Source organism: Etheostoma spectabile, chromosome 8 (genome assembly GCF_008692095.1).
Source record: "Etheostoma spectabile isolate EspeVRDwgs_2016 chromosome 8, UIUC_Espe_1.0, whole genome shotgun sequence".
Classification (NCBI taxonomy): Eukaryota; Metazoa; Chordata; class Actinopteri; order Perciformes; family Percidae; genus Etheostoma; species Etheostoma spectabile.
The window spans coordinates 21,611,978-21,637,107 of NC_045740.1; the positions used below are offsets into that span (position 1 = coordinate 21,611,978).

The 25,130-nt window shown below is 41.3% G+C and overlaps 2 long non-coding RNA genes across 2 annotated transcripts; one reads left to right on the forward strand and one right to left on the reverse strand.

Moving 5' to 3' along the window:
- The first annotated feature begins 1,331 nt into the window (after positions 1-1,331).
- On the forward strand, positions 1,332-12,837 carry LOC116694122 (uncharacterized). The gene is made up of 3 exons (XR_004333074.1): positions 1,332-1,641; positions 2,993-3,001; positions 12,828-12,837. It is a non-coding gene; the product is annotated as an uncharacterized LOC116694122 (long non-coding RNA).
- Positions 11,374-24,528, reverse strand: LOC116694123 (uncharacterized). The gene is made up of 3 exons (XR_004333075.1): positions 24,517-24,528; positions 12,841-12,849; positions 11,374-11,441 (listed from the first exon to the last, which is right to left on the reverse strand). It is a non-coding gene; the product is annotated as an uncharacterized LOC116694123 (long non-coding RNA).
- Positions 24,529-25,130: the final 602 nt, after the last annotated feature.

Consider the following 25,130-nt stretch of genomic DNA (forward strand, 5'->3'; position numbering starts at 1 on the left):
CAATGTCCAGCATCAGAATGCAAGTTATGAATCCATCTTTGTTCTAATTATTGCACAGCGACCAATTATGTTTGTCAGTCCCAGTCAGCAACAATGAAAACACACACTGCTCAACTGAATATGAAGGCAGATGGCTAGCAGCATTAGTTCAATCACACTAACTAAGCCCAAAATAGTTTCTTACTCACCAATCGGTAGATTTGTACATAAAATCCATCCGACGCTTTCTCGTGAAGACGTCGATCACAGCGTTGTAAAACTCGTCTTTACGGCGCTTTAGTTTGCAAAGTCTCTCGGGGCAGCATCGGGGCAACTCAGGGTTCAGTGTCTTGCCCAAGGACACTTCGACATGGGACTGCAGGGCCAGGGATCAAACCACCAACCTTCCGATTGACAGGCAATCGCTTTACCACTGAGCAACAGCCACCCCAAAGGAGATGGAAAAAGCTTTTCTCTAAGAACTTACAGCTGTATCCATCAAACCCGTTTTAAAGTAGGGATGCAGCGGTTAACCGATTTCCCTATTAACCACGTTTTAAAACGTCACGGTTAATTAATCGTAAAGGCTTTGCTACACCCCCGGTGTTAACTAACTAAAGGTTATGTGTAGCAGTGTGTGCAGTTCTTATTAAACCTCCTTGACAACAGACACGTGGTGAAACTTACTGCTGTAATTTTTTTACGTTACATAAAGTTAGCAAACACCAGAGAAACATAAAGCAGAGCCAGCCCCAGACCTCTGGACAGCTGCAACTTTGTTTATTAAAAATTTTGTTAAGTGTTTGTTAGCCTGTTATCGTTAGCTAACGTCAGCCTGTTAAAAGTTAGCGGTACCGTTACAGTCAGGAGCAGATGTATGCATTTACAGTGAGTGTACTGATGATACCGTTACGTTCATACGAGGAAAAACTCTGCAAATAATCATGAGACTGACATTACCACTTCACGTTAGTTATTTACTCCTCTTCATCCCCTATGATACATAAGCATGCTGCGCATCTCCCTGTGACAGGTGCATTTTGTCTAGCATCGCCGCCAACTTTTAGAAACGCCAGTTAGCAGGGCCTCTTCTAGCCCAAAAAGGGCCATCTTCTTCCTAATGACCTAAATTGGCCTTTGTTTGTGGTGTGGCTAATTCACCTCTGGTCTGACCTTCTTAGATGAATTTAAATTAAAAGGTTGATGATTGATCATAAAAAGGCAGCAATAAATAATATTGAAATGTCGAGGTCATGTAATTTCATACATTAGCAGTAGAGATGCACCGGTTGACCGGCCAATTTTCACGTCATCGGCCATGTCAGCCTGGCATTTTATTTTTTTAATGCTGGTCAAATTCAGTCAGGCGGCGCATGATTTACAATGCGCAATATCAACACCACACGTGCACAAGCAGGGTTTCTGCTATATGCATGTAGCAGCGGCACACTGCCGCGCCATCAGCCGTTTATGAAATGTCATAAAGTCGTAATTATACACTCCGCAGAGCCATCTACTCTACTGATCTCAGGCAGCCACTATCTCACTCTCCCCTCTGAGGAGGAAAAACTGGAACATGAAAACCGCACTCACGCGGGTCCCCTGAAATATAACAGCTACAGTTTATCGCAAAATAGTGTCGGACACACTGACTTTGATGAAGTTAGTGTTTATCAGACCCCAGATAAGACAAAAAGCTAATGTTAGCGAACGCTGCGGGTCCCTCTGCCTCTGGCGCCCCGCTGGCTGCTGTAGGAGATGTTGTATTAGGAAAAAAAAAATTATAAAATAGTAAATAAGGAGACGCTGTATTCCTCCGACAAACTGTATTAACTTTACTGTTTAAAACGCTTTCCAGGTTAGTGGCGATAGATACCGCTAAAACCAACATTAAAAACGTAGTAATCTTCCCTAAGCATTTTGTTTTGTTGCTAAACTGTGTGTAAAATGAGAAGTGACGTTAAATCTTCCGTTTCAGGTAACGCACCTAGGGTACCGTTTATTTGCTGGATTGTTCCGAGGTAACCCGGCGGTAGCTTACGTTAGCAGATAAGCCTGGTGGCAGCAACGGTATTGTTCATATTTATGCATAGTGATAAATAAAGCAAACTTGCCAAAAAAATTCCTCTACATGCTGTTTTCAGGTCAGATTACTGTTGACATTAAAACAGGCCTGTGTGTGTGTTTTGATAAATATCTTTATGCTGCAAGGCTATATTTTATTTGTATTTATATTTTATTTTATTCCCATTACATCTTTTCATAAAAAAGGCCTACAGAAGTTTAGTTTGCTAAATATATACTTTTTTTTTTTTCTTTTTTTTTTAGTTGTGAAAAGAAGGAAATGGTTCTTCCATAACATTGCACTTTAGATGTGTGGGAATTTCCCACACCAGGAGTAATTTATATAGTTTTATTTTATAGTGATCGATTATTCAAAAAATGTTCTATGCAAAATATAAAATTTTCTATTAAAGAAAAGATAGAAATATTTGTGTGTGCTGTGAATTGGGAAGAAAACATCTAATCGGAATCGGCTAAAATTGATATTAACTGGTCAAACTCAATGAAAATTGGAAATCGGCATAAAAATTGTAATCAGTGCATCTCTAATTAGCAGTGAAATTAATTAATGCATAACAATTGTGAAAACGTGGCTATTTTTCAGACTATAATACCAACAAGTGCTGTCAGTTAAACGCGTTATTAATGGCATTAACACCAACCCATTTTAACGGCGCCAATATTTATTGCAAGACTAAGGTTATTTTTGGCCTAGCAAACTTTGTAGTTTTTCCACATGCTGTCGCAACAACTAGTAACGATAGAAAAACTACAACATCACACCGGATCTAGCTAGACCGGAAACAAAACAACAGGCACGCCACACACACTTGTTTGGGCTTGTGAGCCGGCCAAAGAGTAGAAACGTTACATTTTGAGTGGACGGCGAGCGTGAAACGCCAAAATGGATGCCAATAAGTTTCTGAATGGAAAGTTCACATTTTAGAAGTTGCCAAATGTTCCGTTGACAAGACCAAAGTGATCTGTGTGTTTTGTCATCGTGAACTGAACTATCATCGTAGCACGTCCAGTCTGAAATACCACTTGATGGCCAAGCACACAGCTGATGCGAATTATCCGCCCCCTCCTCCTCAAAGTATTTTTTCACACTTTTATTGATGGTGTTACATTGTGTGAGAGATTATTTGCTCCAAGTGTGAATAACTGCTCCAAGTGAGAATCTTACATTTGAAATGTAACACTACAAATGAACAGAATGTTGTTTCAGTAAAAAAAAAAACATTTGCACAAAGCAAGCCGATCCACTTTTCCATGTTGATAAGAGCATTAAAATAAGAAAAAACAATGGGAGAGCAAGAAATCAAGGGACATTTAGAAGAGATAAAAACGTGTGATTAATTGTGAATAATTGCGAGTTAACTATGACATTAATGAGATTAAACACAATTAAATATTGTAATCGTTTTACAGCGCTAATATCAACTAAATGTATAATTGTTGCATCCCTTTCATCCATTTCAAAGCGACAATGGGTGAGTCACTCCTTTAGTGGTGGCACTCCTACATTCCTCTTGCTTAATACTGCAAATTCTCCTGCTGCTTTCTATATAGTCTATACTTGGTAAGGCTGCAAAATTAATCAAATCATAATCCCGATCACCATTTTGTATTCCCACGATCAAATTTGCATGATCGAGCGATTTTTTTAAATGCGTCATTTCATAGTTCAACGTTTTCGGGTTTTTGTGCAAAGCCAATATACCTCTCTGTTAACCACTGTCTGATCATGAGCCAATCAGAGTTGTTCCTTGCCCCGCGTATCTTAGTTTCTAGATTAAGACAGTCAGAGAGGACAGAGTAACGTGAGGAAAATTCAACAGATAGCAGTCGGTCATACATCGGTCTCAAGGTTTACCAGTAAACGCAACATTTTGTCCCGTCTGTGTTGTTTTTCAGACAACAGCAGTGAGCAGTGCTAGTTGGTGCTAGTTAGTGTCTGTTAGCTCACAGGACTCTAGGGCACAAGTAATATTTTCCCTCTAGGTCGCACCAGTGCACCTAATGTCCTTGCATCCGCTGCAATGTTGTTTATATGGATACATAAGCCCGGAGGCTTACTCCAACCTAAGTCAAGTTCCTCGTATGTGTCTTCATACCAGGCAAATAAAGCTAATTCTGATTCTGACATGGTTTAATTTTGCGTTACATGACCCATTTCTCCTGTAAAGCCGTGCCTGTGTTGGATCTCTCCTCTACTCTCTCCTCTTACCCTCCGCGCAGCCCCGCTACACAGCGCCGGTCCACACCTCTGATATTTGTCTACAGTTTTAATTGTTACTAAAACAGCTGTGTATATTGTTAAGCAGGAGAGGCAAACCTGTATTTCCGCTTGTAAACTATCCGCTATCGCAGCGGCCACGGCAAAGAACACAGAAGAAGTTATTGAATGCAACTAACTTCAGTTTGTAGAGTAATAGCGTGTGAGACGGAGCCTGCTCGACCTGGGCCAGAAATGTGACCCATGGCCAGAATATTATAGTTCATATAAATGCAGCGCAGTGACGATACAGACATTTCATACTCACAACGTGTGTAACTTCACTGCCCCGCCATTCGACCCGTGCTGGACCCATTCATAATGAATCTGCCGTCTTTCTGTGAGTACGTCCATCGCACTCCCTCTCTCTCCCTAGCTCTTTTAATCCGTTATTGTTGAAAACAAGTGAAGGAGCTTTCTCAGAGATACATTAAAATAAAATAAAAAATCCCAGGCTATTTATTTTAGATAGCTAATTTTTTTTTTTACATGTATTGCAGCTGTATGTCTATACAACATACAACTTTAAAATAAGAAGAATGTAGCATAATATAGATGTAAAAGCAGTTATAAATAGCCTATGTGACAATAAAATATGTTTTGGTTAAAATCAAATAATCGTGATAAGTAATCGTGATCACAATATTGATCAGACAAATCGGGATTATCATTTTGGCCATAATCATGCAGCCCTAATAATTGGGATCAAAGTACATTTCTATGTTATAGAAATAAAGGAGATTTGTAAATAGCACATATATATTTTTAAACTAATACAGAACTCTTTGCACAAAAGCTAAAGACCTAATTAGATTTTTTATATCAAAATAAAATGTATATGAATATGAAAATATGAAATATAATGGTCATACAATCACGTTTGCACTTGACTATGTGGCTATTCTGTAGATTCAGTGTTGCTGCCAACACCCTGAAACCACTAGATGCTGTTTACCAGAGTGCTTTTCGATTCAGTATTCCGGGTTGTTATTGTACCACTGTAAATATACTGTACACAGCACGTACTGTACCTCTCCCTGGTTAGCTGTAAGAAACTGTCAGAAGTTGAGGTGCTGGTGTTGTGCATCCTTTAATCACAGGCACATCATGGTGACAGAGCCTTGTGTAGTTTAATAAAGCCCCGGGAACAAAAGACATTCTCCTCTAAACTATCTTGCTCACGTAGCGTTTGCGAGCAGGGCTTAGGAGAACTGGTTATTACCATCTCATTGAAGAGGGACCCCTCAACAGCTTGTAAAGTTGCTTGGCATCATGTCCCTACTTCACTGTATGCTGACAGCCCAACCATCAAAAACAGACACCTTTTCTTTTCTAGGCTGTTTCAATTATTCACTCTGTCCTCTGAGTGTCAGTGCTGTGTGTGTCTATGCTGACACCACCTCTGCCTATCTTTTTTTTTTTTCCCCTTTCTTATTTTCTTCATTGTTCTCGTCTCACTTTCTGCCGGAGATCGGCAACTACCACACTCCAGGAAAAGAGAAAGAAAGGAAAAAATGAAAGAGGATGAAAGAGCTGTACATTAGGGTCCCAGAAAAAAGGCCCTTAAACAAATCTTATCACAGCAGAGAGCCCAAATGAGATACCTAACCGAAGGGAATAATTATCTTTCAAATGAGGCTAATCTACAGCTATCAAATAAAAACAAACTTCACTGTGAGTGTAAGGAAATGCAATTATTTAAATGGGATAGAAATGCAAATGTGGGGTCTTATGTGGAGGAAACAAGGAGCCAGGAGCTAGCGTCCTTCAAAAACCAGACTCCCTACTGGCTCATAATTTTCTGTAATGGATGTCAATGTCCTCGTGGACAAATGTGCCATATTTTAAAGCCAGTAGAATTCTGGTGAGTCAGCTGGCCTCTAATCAGGGATAATGTCTCTAATTGTGTTTATAAATGCCCTCATGCAGCACAAATACATTTTCATTAAATGTAAATCTAATAATTTATGCCAGGGTATTAGATTTATGAAATCTATATAAAATATAATTTTTCCCATTAATAAAAAAAATCTAAGGCACTGAAATGCATGAATTAATGAATTTTGAAGTGCTGTGGGCATTTAAAGAATACTGGTTGGCTTTGTAAAATAAAGCAGAAAAATAATATTATATTATATATTCTGATGTTGCCTTGAGCCTGACTGATACTGGGTTGTTATGCCAATACTGAAGAGTTTAAGAATTTGAAAATGTACATTTTTAACATGAATAATATACAAGGTAGTAACCGAGACATAGTGAGTGGAACATAGTCCTGTGACAGCTGAACAGGTCTAAGGGTCTACAGCTACGGTGGCGGCTCCATGAGGCTGTACTTGGACACTGTGATGCTTTGAGTTTAATGCTAACAAAGACAATACTTGCATGCTGATGTTTACAAGGTTTACAATGATCACCATCCTAGTTTACTGCGTTAGCATGCTTATATTTGCTAATGAGCAGTATGTACAGCTAAGGCTACTACAATTGCTTTAGTTTAGCAGGCATCAGGACACAAACCAAAGTAGGGCTGCACGATATTGGAAAAAAATGACATTTGGATATTTTGTTTTCCTGCAATATTAAAAAAAAAAAAAAAAAACATTTTTACAAGATGACATGAATCGCTCTATTTGCAAATAAACCATTCTTATTCTGATGTGATTTCGTAGGGGAGTATATCTACATGAAAAATAGAAATGAAAAAGGAACTTTTCTACTGGGAACCAGTCTTTCTTAAACTTGCTTTACTAACACAAAAGCAATTTGCGCTGTGACTGCTCTTCTGAAGTGATTTTGGAGAGGGAAATTAGGTAGAAATAAGCTGGTTGACTAGCATGACACCATATTCATATAATACTATCAATCAAGGCTCAAGTCAAGGATATTAATAATGCATGCATGCTCTAAATTTCAGGTTTTGGTTGACTAGCGGTGCCTTCTTTTGTTTGATTAATTGATTTACAATGATTGTGAATGGTGGTTTTCTGTGCATGCAGAGCCTGCATGTAACACACTAGCAACAAACTGTGTATCCAAGAACATTTACAGTTGTGTTCGAAAAAATAGCAATCCAACATCACTAACCTTATAAATCATATGTTTTTGGTAGAAGTGATCTTTCTCCATGAAAAATAATTTACTAGTAAGTGTTGTAGAGTCATAAAAAACCAACAGTCATGACATGCATGCTGCTCATTCGGTGTAATTGAATCTGTAATTGAAAGGGCCATGTTCAAAATAATAGCAGTGTTGTGTTCAATTAGTGAGGTGATTGATTCTGTGAAGAAAAAGGTGTCCATTATGGCCCATATTTAAGGAAGGAAGCAAATGTTGTGCATGCTGGTTATAGTGCATTTCACACTGAAATACTCAGCAACATGGGTCGTTCCAGACATTGCTCTGAGGAACAGCGGACTTCGATTAAAAAGTTGATTGGAGAGGGGAAAACATAAAGAAGTGCAGAAAATTATAGGCTGCCCAGCCAAAATGATTTCAAATGCTTTGAAATGGCATCTAAAGCCTGAACGACGTGGGAAAAAAAATGGTCAACTACCATTTGAAGGGCTCGAAGAATAGCCAAAATGGCAAAGGCTCAACAAATGATCAGCTCCAGGAAAATCAAAGATGACTTAAAGTTACCTGTGAGTACCGTTATGTTTAGAAGAAGGCTTTGTGAAGCAAAAACTACCCCCCCCCCACCCCCGCAAGTCCACTGCTGAAAAAGCACTGTAGTGAACAGGTTGAAATTTGGTAAAAGACACATTGATTGGCCAAGGGAGAATGCGCACGACTTCGCGACTGATGAAAGCAAATTTCTTTTTGATCATGGGGCCGCATGCGAGACATGTAAGCAGTGTCCTTTCCGGACAGTCTTTAAATTCATATGTGCACAATTATTTGGCATGCCAGGCATAGCGATTACTTCAACTGTCAGTTTTCAGCTCTGTTGCGTACTTTAACATTTTTTGTGGAGCTGGTAAGGCAAACTGGCTAAAAGATGTGAGGGAGGGCATTTTGTACCGCTTATCCTTATATCACAGCCAGGAGCCCAGGCTTGGGTCACCGTTGTGAGGTACATCATATCTTTCGTGATAAACTTGAGTCATTTCCATGTTCCATTATTAAGTACGCTCATGTGGAGTTACGCTTTCAAACATTTCGGTCAGTGATTCCTGTCGGGTGCTATTTCACTTACTTGAGACAGTGGTGTTTGGTACTTTAACCATGGAACTATCGTACATGGCTTTGTGCCGTTTTTAAAGTGGTGATACAAGGTAGTGGTGTTGCCCCGTGAGGTAGCAACGTTAGCAAGGCAGGTTAATACCTGATGCGGTGCAGATGCTTTACTCTCAGGTGTCACATGACCAGAGTGGTAGAGAATAAAGCAGCCTGACTGCAGCCTTGTGGTTAAAATCTTAAAATATTGCAAATGCAATTAATCGTTCATCCCATATAATTGATATACTTTGTACGGATCTAAACATCTAGGCCGGCAGATGTGTTGAGTGGACAAGCCAAAAATGAGCTGAGCTATTAAATCTTTGTCATGAAAGTAGTTAACCTCATGGAAAAATTCCAACAGAAAGCCTAAACAAATGAGATAGATAGAGAGATAGATAGATAGATAGATAGATAGATAGATAGATAGATAGATAGATAGATAGATAGATAGATAGATAGATAGATAGATTCTTCTGCAATGTGTTATCCATTCCATGCACACCTGGCCAAGTGCTGCATCGGCACTTTTAATTAATTTCCATTGGTTGCAAGGTTGCTCTAATTGGGTTACAAAGATCCTTGATTACCTACCCGTGCCACGCCAGGATCGCCTTACTGTACATTATTGTGTTCCAACAGCAGTGTCTGAATGACAGGAGGCAGTAGATGAGTTCAGGAGCTGGAGCACACACATCCAACGTGCTCTGTCAGCATGGTAACACATTAAGCTCACATCCCAACAACTCTGAGGATTTTCTCCTTATACGTTTGAACTCTTCCTTCTCTTTGATGAGCCACGTTGTTTCTCTCATTTGACATTCCTCACAAGCATCAACATAAATACTCAATACACATATTTCCTTTAAAGATAAAAAAAAAAAAAAGAAATCCTGAAAGTCGATCTTTAAATATAGTTTCTTGGCTCTCTTCAGTACATAAATAATTGATCACAGAAAAGCTCCAGGGGGAGTTGTGTTCATAGATATGTTGACTTTACACCAATTTGTTGATTCCTGACATATCTTCCAATCTCTGTGTTTACTAGGGTTGGCCAATAATACGGGATACCGCGGGGTCTTATAAATAGCAACGGTATCAGTTTCAATATCGCCATTAAGGAGAATACCGGCAATTTTTACATTGATCTAGTTCGTAATGAATATGCGTGAACTTTTGAATGAAAAAAAACAGAATCAGTGCAGGCAACACAGAGTAGCTGCAACAATGTTTATGAGCTTCCACTGAGCTTTTTTTGAGAGCCTTTGAGCCTCTTAACAGACATAAAATGCAATTAAAATGTCTGTGCAACATGAACAGGGCCCTTATGTGACAACAAGATGCGTCTTCAACTCAGACATTGTTTAAATTCACCTACCGGTGGCTGCTAGCTTGTAGCTGCTAGCTACTAGCTACTAGCTCCTAGCTGCCGTCCGGTTTGTGTGTTCAGCCAGGCTGGATGGCAAGTCGTGCACCAAGTGACCTGGTCTTGAAGAAGAACACGACTTCTGCAGTTTGACAGCATTTGGGGATCCCACCTAATGAGAAGGGAGAGGGGTTTCAGTATTAGTGTTTGGTATTCTGTTTCTGAACAGTGTACACAAGCCAACAGTTTGATGATGCCGTGTGAGACTTACGTCATCATTTTTAATTAGTCCCGGTAATACCATTTACTTTGATAAAATAGAGAGGAGGTTTGACCGTTTCAAAATTTTGGATACCGCCCACTCTAATCAATATAACGTTCAACATAAAAATCAATACCGTTTCTATGACTGTGAAAGCAGCACAAATCAAGAGCACATGTGCTGCTGTCAAAACTTCACAAATCATCAGTTGTGTGTTCTACAGAGAGGGGGAAAATTTGAGGTTTTCAGCAATACTGACAAAGATTTTGCTGAGCAATCCAATGAATAAATATGCCCAAAAGTTTTGACTAACATGTCTGAAAGAAGTTGCAAAGTAATGTTGTCAGGATGTTTTCCCAGAATAATGACACATTTTTATTTTTTTAAATTAGTTGGAGCTCATCAACAAAACAGCTGACAGCAGCAGGGGGGAAAGAAGGGGGGCAGATTAGGTTTGAAGCATGCTAAAATGAAAGGGAGCTGATAAATCCATTTAAGATACAGAACAGTAGAGCAACCTTGGGCATGGCTGCCCTCACTGCACATTACTATTTGAATGTTAGCGTATAAAATAGTCCCCTCCTCAGACGCCCATCTGCACAATTTTTTTTCCTTTCTCAGTTGTAAGTAAAGGATGCCTGGCTGCAATTTGTTTCTGTCAGGGTGATTAATGGCTCTCAATGATATAACTGCTTATATGGGAAGGTGCATCTCTACAGCAGCCAATCGATAAATCTGTGATCCTCCAACCACCCACCCTCATTGCGCCCATAGATTTAGAGGCCATATGAGGAGCTTTGAATCCCCATAGAGTGAGTCTTATGCAGATTAATAAACACATTCCTTAAATGTGCTTGAGCTTTGTCTAATAATACCTTAGGCACTTAACCCTCCAGGCTGACAGCCTGTGAGATATTGCTTGTGTGAAGCCTGTGGCTGTTTTTCAAACCACCTACTTGCACACTTCAAACACTTAGTTTTAAGTATATGATGTAGATAACGCAAAAAAGGCAGTGCACTGGAAGTACCCGGATGACCCCCTAAAAACGGTCAGAAAGTTCAGTGGGGAATGATGGACGCTGTCACTCCCCGATGTAAGTCGAGTGGTGATGTGGGTTGCGCATGGTCAAACATGTCATACAGAAATTTGTGAAATCCATGAAATAATGAACTTTTGTCATTACAAAAAAAAAAAAATGGGAATCATTTCAGAAACGTTGTAGCTATCTATGGATTGTTTGATTGCTAACGTTACCTCAAAACGCCATTAGCTACAGGCTGTGTTATGTTTGATTGCTAACTTGTAGCCAGCAGTAAGAACTTGGTTAAGTAGGTCAGTTTTTTCTGTATTGACATTACAGAAGACTCTAGTTAGCTTGTATGCTACTTTTCACAAAGTGACGCATGCGCAACTCACATCTTCCCTCATCACAAAGTGACACATGCGTGACTCAAATCTGCACTCAACGTACATCGGGGAGTGACAGACATGGCCTTGGATGTGCCTCACAAAGGCAAAAGACCTTTTTCATGGCAGACATGTTGACATGTCATTGTAAGAAAAGCACAGGTGTATTTAAAACCATTAATGATGGCTGCATTCCACTTAGGAGACGCCCTGGTATTGTGCATGCTGACTCACTGAAACAGCTTACTGGGACTTTTGATGGAATTGAGCCATTGTTATCTAGGTTATCAATTCCAGCTGTGCTTTTCCTACTATGTCAAGTCAAAATGTCTGCTGTGAAAAAGGTCCACTACCATATTGGCTTCATCTCATCCTTTTAATGCATATATAGACCTATATATACACACGCTCAGTACCTGTACTGTGTGTGTGTGTGTGTGTGTGTGTGTGTGTGTGTGTGTGTGTGTGTGTGTAATTCAGGCCTGTGTGTAATCACAACCGAGTGCAAATTGTTATTTCCCCTTGTGGGATTATTAAAGTATACATTAAAACAGCAACATGTTCCTCAGACCATGGACACTAGCATTTTGGTGGTTCTTTAGCATGTGAACCACACAAAAATAAAACAAGCTCAGCCACTACGTAATGCATTAACAATAAATACCAATGCAAATACTGCCCGTGGGTAGACAGCTGCAGCATATGAGCAAAAACTAGCAAATCAACAGATGCCATTTAGACATGACCACCAGGCACCAGCCCAGATATGTGGAAGAGCAGCTCCAGCAGAGGTTGCTCTCACAACGTTAGCTTTGTTAGCTTGCATTGCTAAGTACAACTGTGGCTAGCCAGGTCTTTCAACGGCATGTTTGAACAAGCGGCATACTTTACTTACTTTGTTGAAGTGAAGCAGAGTTGCTTGGCATTTCCAACGGGAAAAGTCGGCTTTACCCAAGTTGCCGACACCGTGAGAAGAGAGCTTCTCTTCCGGCTTGAAGTGCACCTTTGGCCGCCGACGGGTGCCATCACAAAAGGCCACCAAAACAGGAACAGGCGAAAACAAACACTTTTATTCCTCCACAAACCCGTACAGATGCGATATTTTCAGACTATGTACAGGCTGCAAGTTCACATTAGTGAAAGGCTACTAGCAGCAAAACAGTGGCACAGCAAAGCAAAAAAGAACTGTCCGCTGACTGGACAAAGGGTGCGTTGGATAAATGTTGCCAGATGGAAAGATTGTGGTCAGATGTCACATAGACAGTAGGCTACTATAAAATAATGCACAAATCAAATAAGGACATTTTTAGCCATCTTTTGTAAATAATTACATTTCCCTTTACTAAATCATGTTATAATAAAATAATTTTAGTTTTAGAAAAAAGGACAATATTATGAGAATAAAGTAGCCTAATAATATTTTGAGTAAAATATTGTTATATCCAGGAACATAATGCTGCATTCATGTGATGTAAAAATAATCGGAAAAGAAATGTTTCCAACTGGGAAAATCCACTTGAAAAAATACATGCATCCGGCCTGCAGCACTGGAACAATCCCATAAGTGGAACGTCAAGGATATAGACAAAGTAGGCTATATTTAACTCTAACTTTTGTGTTGTTTGTCTGTGTTACCTTATTAAGTCGGTGTTACCTTATTACTGTAGGCTATGTAGTAGCCTATTTAATTTGGAAATATGAAAGACATTATGTTATAAATACAATAACAGTATATGTCTAACAGTATTTCTCAGCTCCAAACAACTCTTTGTATTTCTCAGTATGTCTATGTTCAGAAGACTGTGTCCTCCGGTGACTTTCCCACGCAGAAGCTAAGGTGAAGATAAATACCTTTTCTAAAAAGTCCATGTTTTTTTAATCCACTATGTCCTCCTTGGCTACTAGCAACTGCGTGGAGGAGGGGAGGGTGCATGTGTGCGATCTTGTAAGGCTTGTATCATGTGGACGCGGCAACAGTTTTGTTGTCATGAGGGAAGCAGAAACTCTGCACTAGCTTTAAAGCTCGTGACATGAGCACACCGAAGTTCAAAAAACCACTTCCCAACTGGGGAAATAGGACTTTCTGAGGAGCACATGACCGTGGCAAAACAACCAAAAATTGTGTAGGCCTATATCATGACAAAAAGTCATTTGATTTTTGTTATAATAAGCCCTTTTGGGCTTTAATCGTTTTCTGATGCCAAGTTGCGTTACTACATGCCCTTTTTTATTTTTAATCTCGAGTGACTTTACATAAAACGGTGCATTCTGCTTCAATAATGGCAGCCCCAGGAAGTTCAAATGACTTGGTGAGAAGAATTTAGTGTGAAATGGGATGTGATGCTGCACAGAGGTGTTCCAGTCCCACAGGCTGTGTTGTAAAGCACGACTGGACTCCACTGACTCCTGCCCCGCCTCCCAACAACCTCCTTCTACCTCTGTCTTTCTTTCTTTCCTTCTCTCACTTCCTTTCTTTATCCCCACCTGGAGACAACCTCCATTTTCCCTTAACACATCCATTTTCCTTTGGCTGTTGCACCCTATGAATAAAACTCTGAATCATGCTGAGAATTTGCTCCTCTTAATTATTGCATCATAATAAATGAAGTCTGAGCTCTAACTCTCCAGAGTAGCTCATGCTGATCTCCACCAGAGAGGCCAGTGCCTTACCAGAGGCATTGCTGCTCACCCACATCAGTCTCATCAAGCGCTGTGGTTTCGCTTCACTTACAGCTCCCTATATAAAAGAGCTTAATAGAGACTGATTCATTGATATTCCAGCCAAACTGCCCAGGGATTTGGCACCAGCAGAGGAAAGAGACAGAGAAAACAAAGTGATCGAGAATGAGTGGGAGGGAAGAGACTGAGAAAGTTACACCGTGCCTATTTGCAGACACACACCAAGATGCCAGGCATGATCCCTTTATTCTCACGCTTGTCTCCCACATTCTTTTTCCCCTTATCTTTTTTTCTGACTCAAACATGATGAACAGGGGAGAGATGAGCAGCTGGCCTGGTCTCGGCGGGGGCAAACACATTTGACTAAATCAAATCAGGTCGGTCAAAGGGGAAGCCAGGCTGCCTCCCTGTGGTGCGGCGGATGGTATCAACACTGTCCATTTGACCAGGATGCTCCAGATGAAAATGTTGCACATCCCCCTCTTCCAAACTGAAACACTCATTCTTCTGTGCTTTGTTTTAAAACATCCACGCATTCCAAAAGGAAACCCTAATGAATCAGTTTTGATTTGATTAGATCAACTAACTACCTTTACTCTTCAAATTCTATTAGAGATGTAGTTATAATGGTCAATGTCTATTTACACAGCTGCACATGAATGCTCACCATTTTTATCAGGCAGAGGATTTTATCAAGACATGATTGTATGGCTCCTCATCTTCTTCTCTAGGGAGGAGATGACATCGTACAGGCCTTCAATTTGCACAGATCCCCCTCCTTGCTGTGTGATGTCAGCTGCCGCTCTATTTCAGAAGCTAACACTTTGATATGCAACACCTCATTGAGCCAAAGCACCAAATGAAGCCATTATACAGTGTTCAGCTCAGTAATAGATTTATTAGAGGGCTGGAGCTAACTTTTATAAAAGGTTTTCCGGGGAAGGGAATTTTTAATCTGCATGCAGCCACTCAAAAAAGGCCCATAAAATTTAGTTGCATGCGGGAATGTGAAATGACATCTGGGAGAGTCCTCTGTTCTTCAAACCCTGGGTGAGGTTGTGGTGGACCTTCTACTTCTAGATATCATGGAATCGGGCTCCATTTGTCTTATCAAAATCCCTCCCTTAATATCAACAAAAAAAAAGGCTTTACCCAAAAAATTTACCTTTTACTTTTATTTTATTTTTTTTTTTCCCCCTTTTTTCCCGGGGCAGGGAAACATCAGGTAGCCCGGTTACAATTTGACAGAGCCGAATAATTATATAATTTATATATATATACAGTCCTGACAAAAGTTTGGCTTTTTTAAAATGACCGAATGCCGCTAAATATTTTCTAAAACAAGATTATTTTCAAAAATGGTCATTTAACCCAAAAGCTTTTTTAATAATGTTTCGTGCAAAAAAAAACGTCAAAAATTTTTTAAAAAACTTGGTAAACCATTGAGTCAATTTTGCAAAGAATAGGGGGTTAAAAAAAAAAACCCCCGACACAGACCCTTTACTAAAATTTTGTTATCAAGGGTGAAGACGCCATGCGATGTGGCAGACACCTCAATGTGTCTCCGTCAGACAGAGGTTAAAAAAACATTTAAGACCCTGGAGATGTTTTGACAACCCAGGCAGCAGACCCGCAAGCAACGCCGAGAGGACTTTTTTTGGTCAAAAATCCCCAAGGCCGTCCATTTTCCAAAGCAGCAGAGTCCCCCAGACCCGGGGCCCCGAAGTCCCTGCGCAACCCAAAATTTTTGGTTCGTCCCCCAAAAGGCCTCCCTGCGAATCTGCCCAAACCCCCCTAAACAAAAGACAATTTAAAAACTGGGGGATTTGCCAGGCCCACAGCCTGCTAAAAGGATGGACGCTGGAGAAGTGGAAGAAAGTGGATTTTTCATATGAATCTTCTGTTGAATTACACCACAGTTGCCGCAAATATTGCAGGAGACCTACTGGAGCCCACATGGATCCAAGATTCACCCAGAAAACAGTGAAGTTTGGTGGCGGAAAAATCATGGTCTGGGGTAACATCCAGTATGGGGTGTGCGAGAGATCTGCAGGGTGGAAGGCAACATCAATAGTCTCAAATACCAAGAAATCTTAGCTACATCTTATATTCCCAACCATAAAAGAGGCCAAATTCTCCAGCAGGATGGTGCTCCATCACATACTTCCATCTCCACTTCAAAGTTCCTCAAGGCGAAGAAGATCAAGATGCTCCAGGATTAGCCGGCCCAGTCACCAGACATGAACATCATTGAGCATATGTGGGGTAGGATGAAAGAGGAAGCATGGAAGACCAAACCAAAGAATATTGATGAACTCTGGGAGGCATGCAAGACTGCTTTCCTAGCTACAGTGGTGTGAAAAAGTGTTTGCCCCCTTCCTCATTTCCTGTTCCTTTGCATGTGTGTCACACTTCAGTGTTTCGGAACATCAAACCAATTTAAACCAGGGGTTCTCAACCTTTTGCAAGCTGGGCCCCCCCAAAGCTGGTTCATTGTAGTTGGGGCCCTAGTGCCCAACGCCCCACACACCAGATAGATAGATAGGCTATTATTTTTAGGCCACATTATTATTATTAATATATATCAACATCAGTAGCGGTAGGTATGCCTATTATCATTACTAGGCTATTTTTATAATGGCAGTAGTACCAGACTTCTAATGTGAGCTTGCAGATATTATATTATTAGTAGTAGTATTATTATTAGTATTATTAGTATTATATATGAGTAGTATTAGGCCTATCATCATACTAGGCTATTGCTATATATTTATATGAGGTTACATGCTTTATTGTTGTTATTATGTTATTATTATTATCATTATTATTATCATCATCATCATCATCATCATCAGTAGGCCTATATCATTACTAGGCTATTGCTAATTTGGGAATTGGCACCAGACCTCTGATATTAATTTATGCTTTATTATTGTTATATCACTAGGTCTAATAGTAGGCATCATCTGTATTTTTTAAAGAAGCTTGCAGGTTGGTGATATTAATGTGAGACCTGAGCCTGCTTTGCCTTGCAAAGATCTTCAATTTTTGGATCAATGTGGGGTAAAACATAGCCTAAAATTTAAACCTCGTTTTGGGGCACGATTCCGGAAAATTTAAATTTTTTTTTTTTTTTTTAAAGTTTTTTTTGGGTTTTTTTTTTCCCCCTTTTTTAGAAAAGAGTGAAGTGATGGGGGAAAAAAGGGGGAGAGGGGAAGGGGGGGCCCGGGAGAAGGCGAGGAGCAACCCTTTGGTACATGGGCACCCGGCTCTACCCAGACTATTGGGGTTGCCGGTATTTTTTTTGAGTGAAAGATTTTGAGAATCCTGCCTCAAACAAATGTGTTGACGCGAAAGGAAGGAGAATCTTAAAGGCGATGAAACAGGGGCCCGCTTTATTCTGAATAAATAAAGCCAAAAAGGACAAAAAAGAGGGCGGGAGTTTAAAGAGTTTCCTTCATTTTAAATGTCCCCTTTTAACCCAATAAGCTGTTCCTGCATACCCATTGATAGCTTTTGCGGTCCCCCCCCCAAAAAGGGTCTAAACCCCAACGCAAAAGATCGAAAATCCTCTTTAAAGTACGTGCAAATTTTGGGAATTTGGTTTAAAATATTTTAAATCCCCAAATCGGTAGTTTTGGCCCTAGAATCCATCCCGGGGCTTTCTGGGAGAAGGCGCGATCACAGCTTTTTTAAAAATCGTTTTTACGGCGCTTTATTTGGCATCGTCTCTGACTGGCGGGGTTCCGACGGGATTTTTGGTCCGTTTCAGGGGGGAAAAAGGGTGCGAAGCGGAAAGTTCCCGGGTTTATATATAAATTGAGGGTTTTTCCTGTTTGGGGTTAAAAAGCCGGGGAGGTTTTTCAGATCCGGCCCCGGTGTGGTCCAGGCCGTCACGGGGTTAGCCCCGGCCCAAACATGCCACATCTCTTTTTAAAGGTAACTAAAATTGGGGAATTTTCTCCCAAAGATGAGTGGGCCCAAAATTCCTCCGGGGGGTGAAAAACCCTCATTGCAGGGTTATCGAAAAACGGGGGTTGAGTTGGGTGTAAGGGGGGCCCCAAACCCAGTTATTAGGTTTGGGGGGCCATCATTTTTTCAAAAGGGCCATGATTTTTTGGGGTTTTTTTTTCCCCTTTAATAAAAAAACCCCCTTTAAATTTAAAAATTGCATTGGTTTTATTGGGTTTTGGCCTAAATTTTTTTAAAAGGGGTTTATTTTCCGAAAAAAATTAAAGGTGGGACAAAATGAAAAGGAACAGGAAAGGGGGAAAGGGGTTTTTTTTTTTGACCCCAACTGATTCCTGGGGACTTAATAAATACTTTGTAGATCCTTCCCAAAACCCGCATGGAATCAGTCCTTCAAGCCAGGGAAAAGTCATACAAGTAAAAAATTTTTGAATTCACAGCCCCCTTTTAAATTTTGCGGTATTTTAGTTTGGTAGTAAATTTTTTTCAATTTCTGTATAGGCGAAAAAAAACCTTTGCCTTCCCAAAAAAAAGGGGAAACCTTCGTCTTTTTTAAATGATAAATCTTTTTTTTAGGAAATTTAATTTTTTTCAGTGCTTTGAAAATCATTGGGGGGGGTTTAGTTTTTCATAGGAGTATTTTTTTAAAACCAATGGAAATTAAAAGTCGGGTTTAAGGGGCCGGTTTTTCACAAGATGATAAGGGACAAGACTTTGGGGGGACTGTATAAATTTTAATATATTAAATATTTTAAAATTTTATTTTTGAATGCCCAAATCTAGGGGGGAAAACCCATGAAGCTACTTTGCTTGAAAAACAGGCATGTTTTATTGGATCACTTTTTAGCAGCGGCAGTCCGATAAAATAATTTTGGTCAAAAGAATTTCCATTTTAAAAAGTTTTTAAATTGTTTTCATTTAAGGAGGTCTCCCATCTCTTCACGTCCCCCCAATCCCTCTTGAAGTTCTTAAAAAAAGATGAAAATTGAGTAAAAATGGAAAAAGTTTCGGGCCGGCATATTTTGTTTACCGAAATTTGAAGATAAAGCACTCTGACCATTCAGTTCATTTATCCCAGCCCCCGGCGAAAAACATTGTTGAAAGGGGGGATAATGCTTTCCCCCAAACGCTCATGCCCGTCGCAAAATAAAAATCACGCACTCTTTTTTCATTATCTGTGTTTAGATGGGTGGGTCGGTCGGGCTGTTGTTTTTTCACTCTTTTCAAACACGGCCCCAAAACCCAAAAATTTGCCCATAACTTACAATATTGCATTTGCAAGAGAATTGCTTTTCAGAAATTTTAAAAATGTTGAACCTGGGGGGTTAAGATAAAAAGGCAATCCCCTTTTTGATTTGTAGTTGCCCCCAAAGGGTTTAAAATTTTAAAAATTTAAATTTTTGACGGGTTTTTAAAAATAAAGGGGTTAAAGGGTAAGGGGTTTTAAGGTCCCCCAAAATGTAATTTTAAAAATAGCAGAAAAAAAAAATTTGGTCTATATCTTTTACGGGGAAATAACCATTCCCCAAAATCCCTCCCCAAAAAGTGTTTGCCAAAATCAGGGTTAGAAACCCTCAAAACAAACCCAGCTATTTATAAAATTTAAAAGGAAAAAAAGCCCCTCATATCCTCAAATTTTTGTCTCATAAAAAAAGAAAAAACATTGGAAAATACCTACATTTAAAGGGAAAAATTCCTTTTCTCCCCTTTCCCAAAAACCGTCCACTTTCGGAGGGGAAGGGGGGTTTTGGGGGAAACTCCCCCACAGCTTTCCGGGAAATGGGTAAAAAAACGTGTTTTGGTTTTTTTTATTTTTTTAAACTTGCGCACCCCCAGGGAGGGAAACCCCAAAATAGAAGTGCAAGTGAAAAATCGACTGGAAGATATTTTTAACCCAAACTGTCTCAAAAAACCATGCGCCCCCTGAAAAAGCAGTTCCCAAAAAGTTTTGCATAAACCCCCCCCAGATTTTAAAAATTTCCAACACAAAGAAAGCTTTAAAAAATACAAAAATACATGAACCCGGAAAATTTTCCCTGGGGGCCCCCCCGACAAACCCTGTAAGGAAACTCCCAAGGATTTTGGCCCCCAAAAGTTATTAAACCCAAACTCAAAATTTTGTTTTGGGTCTTTTTCTGTTTTCCCTTTAAAATTTTTTTTTACCTTATGCCCCTGTAGGCTAGGAGTTTTTTTTTTAATACTTTAAAAATTTCCCCTTTTAAAAAATTAAATGGCATTTTGGATAAAAGGTTTTTCCTCCATACGTACCATTTTTCCCAACCCGGGGCAAAACCCCTTGGCCCCTCCCCCCCCAACCCCCCCAAAAAAAAAAACCATGTTAGCTATTTGTTTCCATGTTAGGGACTTTTCCGAAGCTAAATTTTTGCTGGACTTAAACCGTTTTGCTTTTTTTTTTTTCCCCATATTGCAGGGTAAATAAATTTTCCCCCTGCCCAAGTCCCGGGGGGGTTATGGTCCTACTTCTATCAAAACAGTAAAAAGGGGGAACATTTTTTAAAAACAAAATGCTTCTATTTCAAGTGTTTAAACTGCCACAATTTATTTAAAAAATAAACCCACTTTCTTTTTCAAAAATTTTTATTTATTTTTAAATTCAAAAAAAGAGGTTATCTAGCCACTTTACGGGGATGACCACACCCCCCAGAATTACAAGGACCCAAACATTTCTAGTTTCCTCCAGAGCAAGCACAGCGCGACGTGGGGGGAAAAAAATTCCTTTTGGGGGCAAAAACCCGGGGAACCCCCGGGGAAGGTTTGGGGTTGGCCCCCCGGGGGCTAAAGGGCCCGGGGTTGGGGTTAAAATGAAGAGGGGCCCCAAAAAAACCAAAATAGAAAAAAATTAGTATTTTTTAAGAAGTTTTGTGGAGTCCAGGGCTTTGCAACGCTGTGGGAAATTAAAGGCACAGGGAAAGTAGCGGGAAAGGAGCAGGAGGGACCCGGGGCCCACCGCGGGTGTACCCCATTTTGAACATGGCACAAAACGCCTTGTACGGGACATGGCATAGCTGCTCCCTTTTTCCGGAGCCTTTTGGGACCCGGGGGGAAAAATCGGGGGAAAAAAGGAAAAAAGGACCCCGGGGAAATGCTCCCCAGAGCTGGGTTTGTAAAAAACCCTTTTGGGCCCGGATGCACAAAATGAAAAGATGGAAAGTAGAGGAGGAGAGGGTCAGGGTATAAAAAATTAAGCCCCAGTGTTTTAAAAACTTTTACAAAAAAACCAAAGAGCCGGAGGTAAAAGAGCCCACCCCGGGGGCCGGGCCAGAACTCCCCCCAAAAAGGAAATGGGGGGTTTGGAGGCCAAGCCCCCCCTTTTTAGTTTTATATTTTTGATATATGAAAAGATAAATCTGAAAAATTGGACAAAATACACTCCCTAACAATTTTTCGATTTATGCCTAACTAGGGGATCAAAAAAGCCCCAAGGGGCCCAAAAAACCTAATTACAAAAACCCCCAAGAGAGACGAGGGTTTAAAGAGAACCCCAGCCGGGGTGGGCCGGGAAACCCCCAAAAAAAACCGGTCGGGCTGTATCCCAAGCCCCCCTTTAGTTTATATGATAGTTTAAATCTGAAAACAGTGAATAACACTACTCCCAAACCAATATTCGATTTATCCCCCTAACTAAAGCCCCCCCCCTTTATCAAAAAAGGGAAAGTTTAACGGCCAAAAACTCTTAAATGGGGAAAAGCGGGGGGTTTTCCCTCCCGGCCCCAAAATTTGGAACCGGGGCCAAAAGGAGAGGGGCCTGATAGCTAAACCGTTTGGGGCCAGTTCTACTTTTAGGGGGACCGGGGAAAACCCAAAAACAAAAAATTCGGGGAAAGGCGGGGGTTCCCTTCCCCGGTTTTTGGGAAATTTTTATATAGCTCTTTAAGATAAGAGGGAAAGGCTGACCATGAAGAGCTTTGTATGTGAAAAAAGAAGGTTTTAAAATTCTATTAAAAAATTTTACGGGAAAAGCCAATGAAAGAGAACTAAAACGGGAGAAACGTGACCCTTTTTTCCCGGGTTCCCCGTCAGAACACGTGCGCTTTTTGGGAAAAGCTTAGAGCTTTAGGGGTTTTTTAAAACCCCCGGGGATGTAGTAAAGGGAAGGGGCATTTAATTTCCAATCCTGGGAAAAGAACCCAAATGCAGGGAAAGGGTTTTTCTGACACTTTTTTTGGGCCCGGTTTTCCCCTGTTTTTGAAAAATATTAAACGTAGGTGAAAAAGGGCGCATTGAATTTGCAAAGGGGGAAATTTTAAAGGCCCCGGGGCCTACCCCCAAGAGGGATCCTGTGCCCCCTGTGGGTGGGTTTTGCTTGTTGGTAGCTCTGCCCCCAGGGGAAATACCAGTTCATTTTGTAGTTTTGCTTTTAAGGGGCCCCCAAACCGGGCCCGTTAAAACTTTTTGTTTATAGCATTTTCTGCCTAAGAAACCCACATCCCCTTCCTATTTTTTTAGGGGACTTTTTTTAAAAATAACAGCGGGGAACATTTGGTTTAGCAAACCCCTACCGTATTTTAGTTTAGTCCCAAACCGATTCACCCTAGCAGTTAGTTGGGTCGGCCCCTCTCCCCGATTTTCCCCCTGCTCGATGTGTGGGGATTTTTATTTAAATCCCTTTTTTGGGTGTGGCGTTAAAATTAGTTTTTTGGACGTGGGGGGGCCGGGGGTTGGGGTTTTAGGAAGGTGGGGACCCCGGCACCATGAAAACAGGTTTTTGGTTGTACTGTGCAAACCCCCCCCCCTGGTGTTGGCACGGGGGGCCTGACCCCGGATTTGTTTGGTAGCCGTTCCTTGCAAAAACCGGAGCAGCCGGGACATGGGCCCTGGGGTTACGGGGGCAAAGGAGGGGGGAAGAGAAAATTCAAAAAGCTTTCCAAAAGACGGGGGGACCGCCACCACCCTGTTGCGTTTCTAAACAGATTTTAAAAACTAAAGGCAACACACCCGCTAAAAGGAAACCAATTTGGGTTTTATCGGCGGGTCCTTTTGGAGAAACGTAATTTAAAGGAAGCCGGCCCCCCTTTATTTAAGTGCATGCCAGGGGCTAAAAGGGCAAAGTTTAAAAGTTTTATCTGAAAATTTTTGGGCCCCCCACAGCCGGTGGGACCGGAAAGTTTCGGCCCAAAGGAACGGGCCAAAAAGGCCCAAAAAGGCAGGGGGAATAAGGTCCTCCATTTTTAAAATTTAAAAAACCTTTCCAATGGGCCCAATTTAATCTCCGGGAAAAACCCCCGGGTTCCCCCCCCCGGGAAGCGGGCAAACCAAGCTTTTCGCGCTTTACCCCTGGGCCACGGTTTTAAAGAAAGGCGGGGGTTTTCCCAAACAGGGGGGGGAAGGGTTTTTCCCCTTTGTGGGGGAAAGGGGCCCCCCCCGCCCGAAAAGCAACCCAGCGGGCCCAAGGGGACCTATTGAATGTTAGCATTTCCCTTGTAGTCCCTCCCACTACATGTTTTAAAAAGGTTTATTCATGGGGTTTTCGAACTTTTGTCATCCATTGCCTTTCCCATTCCCAATCACGGACATGAAAGGCCAAACAGTGGGCCCCAATGCCGGGGTGTTTTTTGCACCTTTCCCCCCCCCCCTCCCTCTTCTCTATTCCCCCCCCAAAACCCTTTTTGAATGGTGGCATAATTCTTCCTTGGGTTGTAAACCCCGGGCCCTTTTCCGAAAGGCAGGATTTCCAAGGTGGTGGAACCGTGGAAAAGGGGGTTTCCCAAGAAAGGGGCCGGGGGGGGGGGGGTAGGGGGAAAAGGGGGGTGGGGGGAGGCGACGGGGGGATGGGAAAGCAGCCCACCGTTTAAAAAAATTTTTTTTTCGGAAAAACATGTGTGTTTTAATTTGGTTTTCCAAATAAAAACCTTTTTTGAAAAAGGGGGAACTTTTTCCCTTTTGTCATAATAAAAGATATAAACCCATGGAGGCCCCAATTTTTTAATTTCTGGGGGATAAAACTTTTTCTTATTCAAACCCCGGGAAAAATTAAAAGGCAATAAATAAAGGTTTTATTATTTTGAGTAAATGTCCCTGTATTATTAGCGCTTTTCCGTTTAAACAAACTATCAAAGCGCTTTTACACAAGGGAAACATTCACCATTCACAAAACTTTTCTTTACCATGCGCCCGGGGGGGACAAGGTCCCAAACGCCCCCCCACTTGCCATAAAAAAACCACCCCCCAATTCAATTTCCCAAGGGCCGCAGCACGGGGGTAAACGGGGGTTCTGTGTCTTCCCCCAAAACCACCGAAAAAAGACCCGGGGGGGGGATCGAACCCCCAACCTTGATTGGAAGGAAACCCGCTTCCCCCCGGAACCCACAGCCCCCTAAATTACTACCCCCCAAAAAACCTATGGTAAAAAAAAGGACAAAAATTTAAGAGTTTCTTCCCCCGGCCTTTGGGTACACCCCAAATTAGCACATTTTTTTTATTTATTTTAAATTAATGGGTCGCATTTAGGCTAATTTTCCCAAAAAAAAATTCCCCTTTTGGGAAAACAAAATGGGCAGGTGCCCCCAATTACCCCCCCTTAACCCCCGGTTAGGCCCCTTCCTGGGTCCCTTAAAACCCGACGTTTTTGGGGAAAGGAAACCCCCCAAATTATTTTCCCCCCCCGGCCTTAATAATTTACTCCCGCCCCACCCCCCTGGTTGGGAAAATAATCTTCCCCCAATTTTTCCCGCCTTGGGGTCTCAGGGTGAATTTGGGGAACCCACTTCCCCGGGGCCCCCAACCCCCAACTCGCCCCTTTGGTTTGTAAAGAACTTTGAAAAGTTTCCCCCCGGGGGGGCCAGCACCAAAACCCATTTTTAACCAAACCCTTTAGCCGGGGGGGCCCCCCGCCTGACAACAAAGGCAATTCCCTGCGAAGCATTTTAACAAAAAGCAGTACGTA